This window comes from Gopherus evgoodei, chromosome 3, assembly GCF_007399415.2.
Source record: "Gopherus evgoodei ecotype Sinaloan lineage chromosome 3, rGopEvg1_v1.p, whole genome shotgun sequence".
Classification (NCBI taxonomy): Eukaryota; Metazoa; Chordata; order Testudines; family Testudinidae; genus Gopherus; species Gopherus evgoodei.
In genome coordinates, this window is record NC_044324.1 from 24,345,864 (window position 1) to 24,352,568 (window position 6,705).

Here is a 6,705-nt window from a genome sequence, read left to right on the forward strand (position 1 = left end):
TTGCATAAAAAGATGTGCAGGATATAAACCCTCCTGCTTCAGGACACAAGCCAACCACTAACATCCTGGAGGTTAGGGAAGAAACTTCGTCCATGGGCAGGTGCTGAGTAATTGTCTGTTATGGAGATTTTACTCCTTCTGTTAAGCATCTGGTATTTAGCCATTGCCGGAGACAGCTTACTGCAGTTTGGTGTGACGATTCTTATGTATTATACATTTCTGTACCGTTAGAGTAGGTAGAGAGACAGACCTGAGCTGCAATGGTCAAATCCAGTTCTGAGGTTTATGGGGTGCCCACATACAGGGCCTGGGTTTGGTAAAAGTATAACTGAAATTCTTGATAAAATGTATTATTGCATTGGCTGACTGTAAACTGTGGTTTATCTTTTTTCAGCTACAGGAAGGCAGTTTTTTTGAAGGTAATATTATCGTGTCGAAACATGTAGCTGATCTCATTATGCTTTGGGGAGATTGTGGCACATGTTTTAAAATGTTAAGTAAATCCACATATTTTTTCATAACAGCCAGAGAGAAATGCTCACTGAAAAACTACTCATGTAGATGGAAATTTCCCATCCCTGCATCCTGAGTGATAGCTTGGCTAACAAGGCTCTTCGTGTGGTGGCAATCTATTGTTTGTGTTAGATACACTCCATATTTGTGCATCTTGCATGTGGTAGTGATTCAGTTACTGCTGAATTACACAGTAGTAACGTTCTTTACACTGTCAAGTGGATCTTCAGCTGGTATAAATCAATGTAGCTCCACTGAAGTAAATTTAATAATCCATCTTATGTTATCCAGGGAAATGGTCCCCGGTCTTTTGAAATGAAGATAAAGAATTAAACTCACAATACAGTGGGTCCGTGGTATACTTTGGAGTTGTGTTCTTGAAAAGGGCGACGGATACTGAAATGACAGATACTGGGGAAATTTTCCCCATAAGAAATAATGGGCCGCCCCACCTCTTCTAAGCCCCCTCCATTCCTGCCCCACTTCTTCCTGCCCAGTTCTGCTCCATCCTCTGAGCATGCCCCATCCCCGCTCCTTCCCTTCCCTCCCAGATCCTCCTGAATGCTGGGGGAAACACCCAAAGAAAAGCCATGCAACAGGTGAAGAGACGCTTATGCAGATCAGGACCGACATGAATTGAAATATGGTCCCCTATTGATGAATGACGGATACGTTAAATGACAGATAAGGGGGAGACGTATACTGGGGACCCCCTGTAGCAAGAATGTTAAACTAGAATGACAGATTTTAAAAATATATATAATGTTTAAAGCATTCCCGCTTTTTTTTCCAGGAATGTCCAAAAGGCTTACCAGTTCTTCAAGCTGAGAGTCAATCATAGACAAAATTTCATCGACTGATCATCATTTTATAAGAACTAGATACACAGATAAGTAAAGTGCATTTATGGACAATCTAATTCCATGTCCTAGCTGAAATTCCCCTAAACATGAGTAATAACTATTAGCAATAATGCAGGGATTGAAAATCCCTTGTGCTCTGAAGTTTGGACGAGTTACAAGGATACAGTTGCTGAACATATTTTATTGGAATGTGTATTTATCCTTTGTGTTTTGAGAGCCCTGGAAACTGAAGCAGGTAGCAGTAGCTCAGACCTCTCCCACAATGAGTTGCTAAACCTGTTCTGGAAGGACCAACTCTTTTCACACAGGTCCCTAAAAAGGAATAACTTTTGATCATTACTGACATGAATCGTATTCAAACTGCGGTCCTAGATGCAAAAGGTTTACATGCTGCTTACTTTTCTCCTGGCCCTCCCAGTTCATCCCTTCCATTAGTTTTAATAACAGCCATAAAACAGTGTAAACACTCAATGCAGCTCAGTGGTTTGAGCCTTGGCCTGCTAAACCCAGGGCTGTGAATTCAATCCTTGAGGGGGCTGTTTAGGGATCTGGGGCAAAAATCTGTCTGGGGATTGGTCCTGCTTTGAGCAGGGGGTTGGACTAGATGACCTTCTGAGGTCCCTTGCAACCCTGATAGTCTATGATTCTATGACTAGAAACAGCTAGCACACTGTGAACATTTTGGCTTTGTGCGTTTCTGGGAAAATGAACATCAGCCCAAGTTCATGAATTATGAACCTGGGCTGTATTACAGATGGAGAGTAGCTAACTGTAGAGCAATAAATCCAAGGGAATGAGAAAAGGGCTGACTAATTCATTTGTGACCTTGCACCCCATATGCTTTATAGAAATATGCTTATGAGTGTAAATATGACATAACTGGAATATGTTTTATGCTAGGTATGCCATGTAACATGTCTTTGCAAAGATTATGTTCAACTGGATGTATTCATCCTATTTGTATGCAGTATCATTTTTATATCTGAAGTTATGAGTGTTGGCTCTATGCGTGTATTTAAAGTGTTTGCTGTAGGAAGCACATAAGGTAGATTTGGTTAACATAGGGTGAAGGGGTTGTTCAAGTAATTGGGAGTACTTGGCTAACAATGGACCTTGATAGATGCCAGTCCACATCTGAGCTTTCCTGGGAACTTTCAGACTAACATTTAGGCAATGGTGTCGGCCTGTAAAGAACTGAGTCATGCATGGACATGTGACTTGCCCATGTGATTCCAAAACTCCATCTTGTAGCTGGGATTCTGCATAGGAAAAGGCAAGGGGTTTTCCACCCACAAGAGAGACTATATAAGGCCCTGGGAAACCCCTCCATTTTTTCTTCAGCTGGCTCAACAGATAGCCTCTCCACCCCAAAAGGATGCCTGAAAGAAACTGGAACAAAGGACAGTAACTACAGGGGTGTGAGTGATTGCAGGACCCAGACTAGGAGAAAGTCTAGTCTATGAAAGAAGCTTATTGGAATGTTTCTGCGGGTAAGATTTACCTGCAGTTAGTTTCTTACTGCATTAGGCTTAGACTTGTGTGTTTTGTTTTATTTTGCTTGGTAATTTACTTTGTTCTGTCTGTTATTACTTGGAACCACTTAAATCCTACTTTTTATATTTAATAAAATCACGTTTTAATTATTAATTAACCCAGAGCAAGTAATTAATTCCTGGGAGAGCAAACAGCTGTGCATATCTCTCTATTGGTGTTATAGAGGGTGAACAATTAATGAGTTTACTCTGTATAAGCTTTATACAGAGTAAAATGGATTTATTTGGGGTCTGGATCCCATTGGGAACTGTGTATCTGGGTGCTGGAGACAGGAGCACTTCTTAAGCTGTTTTCAGTTAAGCCTGCAGCTTTTGGGGGATGTGGTTCAGACCTGGGTCTGTGTTTGCAGCAGGCTAGCATGTCTGGCACAACCAGGCAAGATACTGAATTCCCAAGCTGCCAGGGAACATGGGCTCAGAGGTAGTCCCAGCACATCGGGTGACATTTCCAGAGAGGGTTTCTGTGACCCAAGCCGTCATACCATTCATCAGCCATTTCTCTCAACCTCTTTTAGCTATTTAGTTCTCTCCATTCAAAGGGCAATATTCACTGCTGGAAAGAGCAGCCATATTTCCTCTGACATGCTGGATTTGGGCCACTCATGCCAGCAGTGAACCTGACCCTGTCTGTGATGTGAAGCAGGCAATGATGGAAGGATTTACAATCATATTGCAGTAGTTCAGGAATAAATCCTGAGAAGAATGTTGTTTAAGTTCACACACTCAGATAAGGCCAGGTCCAAAGGACACACCTGTGGCAGTAGATAAAGTAGATTGGGGTGTTTTTGTTCTGGCCACGAATTGGAAATATGAAGATTAAATAACTGATTTTTCTAATAAAGAACCAGGAAAAGTGTTGTTTGGGTCACTGTGAGATTGAGTGGTGGCATTTCACTCAGAGTAAGAATCAAAGACCCATGACTTTAGATTACCTAATAAAAAACACAAAGGTAAATTTTACATTCCCAGCGAGCAGAATGCTCCAGCTTTTACCTTGGTTATATGAGGCACTCAATAGTTGTTCCGCCTTTAACGATAAGAATATTATTTGTGACCTTACTCACTTGCACCAGTCATTAAAGGGAGTAGCTTTATTAAAGCCAGAGGGCTTGCACTAGTTTGACCCTAATGGAAGTGAGCTCAGAATCAGGGCCCTATTGAAAGGCCTAGTCTTCACTAGGAGGGTTTTGCCTATTTAACCATTCCAGTATAGTTGAACTGGTGCAACCCTCTTAATATTGACACCAGGATAAGCACCCTTATATGGATATAACTGTATTATTTATTCTGGTTTCCCAACCAGCGTAAGCTATACCGATATCAGCACTTTTATACTGATACAACTGTGTCTACATTAGAGCTTTTATTGGCATAACTATTCTGGCCAAAAGTCACACCCCAACTAACATAGATATGCCAGCAAAACTTGCTAGTGTAGACCTGCCAGTCAAGTTGATATTTAAGAAATTAACAGCAGTACTAGGAGGACTGGAGTTACTCTCCATCTAGGAGCCAGTTCAGAGTTTCATTTGTAGACCTCAAATGTGTCACCTTCATAGAATGGCCATAGCCTCCATGTGGATGTTCATATTGGCACCAACGAGCATAAATGCCCATTTTAGGCATGTGTGAACTCTACAGTTAAATTCCGAAGGCTTGACCCAGCTCCTCTGGAAGTCAGTGTGAGTCTTCCCATTGATATCTATGTGAGCGGGATCTGGCCTTAAATGCTGATTAGAGCATCCCATTGAGACATTTAATTACCTTCTGCGTGGAACTAAACAGAGGGATTACAAATTCATTCCATAGTTTGCACTTGACTCAGCCAGTTGACAGTTTGCGTGCACACAGAAGTATTGTATATACTGCATTCATTTCTTGAAACATCTTTTCTTACAGATCTCATCCCTTGGATGAAATCTGAAGTCCCAGTGTATCCTTGAAATGCACTGACTCTAATCACAAAAGCTGTAAACAAAAAATCATCCACTACAGACAATATAAACTGTTTGATTTAAACAACAATTGTGTTCCATGACATCAGCACATTTTCAGTTGAACAACTTAAACTGAGCTTTTCTGGTGGTTTTGGCAAAATAAACAAGTAGCTTCATCTCAAACTGTTTAAGTGTCTCAAAAAACTGAAAATGCTTCTCATAGACATGAGGAACATCTCCAAGCAGAACTGTGCCTTCCTCCATGATTCAGTCTTCCCATTGATCTCTACTGTGCATAATACTGGCGACATCCTGGAATCCAAATTCCTTCTCCCTGATCTGTACATCTACCTATCCCCACCCATGCAATATTGAGCCCACTCAATACTTCTGCTGAGATTCTCATCCATGGTTTCATTTTCCTTCATCTTGACTATTGCAGATTCCTCTAGGCTAGCTTCCTCTAACCCCAGCTCTCCAAAACTTGTAAGATAAAGAATGCTGCTACCCATGTACTCAAACATACAACCACATTACTCATTTGCTTAAACAACTCACTGACAGCCCTCCTCCTGATCCTCATCCATTTCAGGACTCAATTCAACATTGCTGAGATGGTTTGATTTAGGGGGGACTTCTGGATTTACTTTTGTGGAAAAGGCAATTATGAATGATAAGATTTCATTAGACTTGGCAGCCAAAGTTACACCTGTACATTGGCTTCAACGGGAGTTGAAATGGAAGGTTGTATTTGACTCTGTCTCTACTTCCTGAGCCATACTAATATTTGGGGATGCAGTTTGTATGAAAAATGCTATACAAAATAAATTGTATTAAGTTAAAACAACGAGGAGTCCTTGTGGCACCTTAGAGACTAACAAATTTATTTGGGCATAAGCTTTCGTGAGCTATAACCCACTTCATCGGATGCATGGAGTGAAAAATACAGTAGGCAGGTACAAATATACAGCACATGAAAAGATGGGAGTTGCCTTATCAAGTGGGGGGTCAGTGCTAATGAGGCCAATTCAATCAAGGTGGATGTGGGCTATTCCCAACAGCTGACAAGAAGGGATGAATATCAACAGAGGGAAAATTACTTTTTGTAGTGTATTAAGTTAGTATATCATGAGGTGGCCATATAAGCACTTTCCTTTATAATCCAAAATGTAAACAGTGAATCTGTGTATCTTTTCAGGATAATTGTTCTTCCAGTAGCTCCCATTGGCATGGAGCAGCGATCCATGGCCAGTGGGAGCTGTGATCGGCTGGACCTGCAGATGGGGCAGGTAAACACACCAGCCCGGCCCGCCAGAGGCTTACCCTACACAAGCGGTGACCCCTGTTTGAGAAACCCTGTGCTAGAGTAACTGAAATTAGAATTGACTGGCTCTAGTTTTTTTGCTGTCCCAAGCAAAAAACAAACAAACAACCTCCAAGAGCACAACAGCCAACGCAAAAAAAACAAACAAAAACCTCTGAAAGTGAACTGCTGAAGCAAAAAAATGCCACCCCTGGAATGCCGCAGTGCCCCAAGCGCGTGCTTAGTTGGCTGGTGCCTAGAGTTGGCCCTGTCAGCAATGGAAATAACTTCCTTAATCTCTGGGCCAAATTCAGACCTGGAAGTAGTACCTGAGGTCGGGGTCTGGCCCGTCAGCTTTTGAAATGAAGACAGAAAGATATCAGGCTGCTCAGTTACAAGTTCTGGTAAATGGACTTAGGTAAACAATGATAATGATATCTCTTGCAACTGAAAAAATACTTACTATTTTAATAATAACTCCCCTGGTAAAAATGTTGGGTTCAAAGTTTCTTTCACGATGCTAAGTGCGAAGTTCA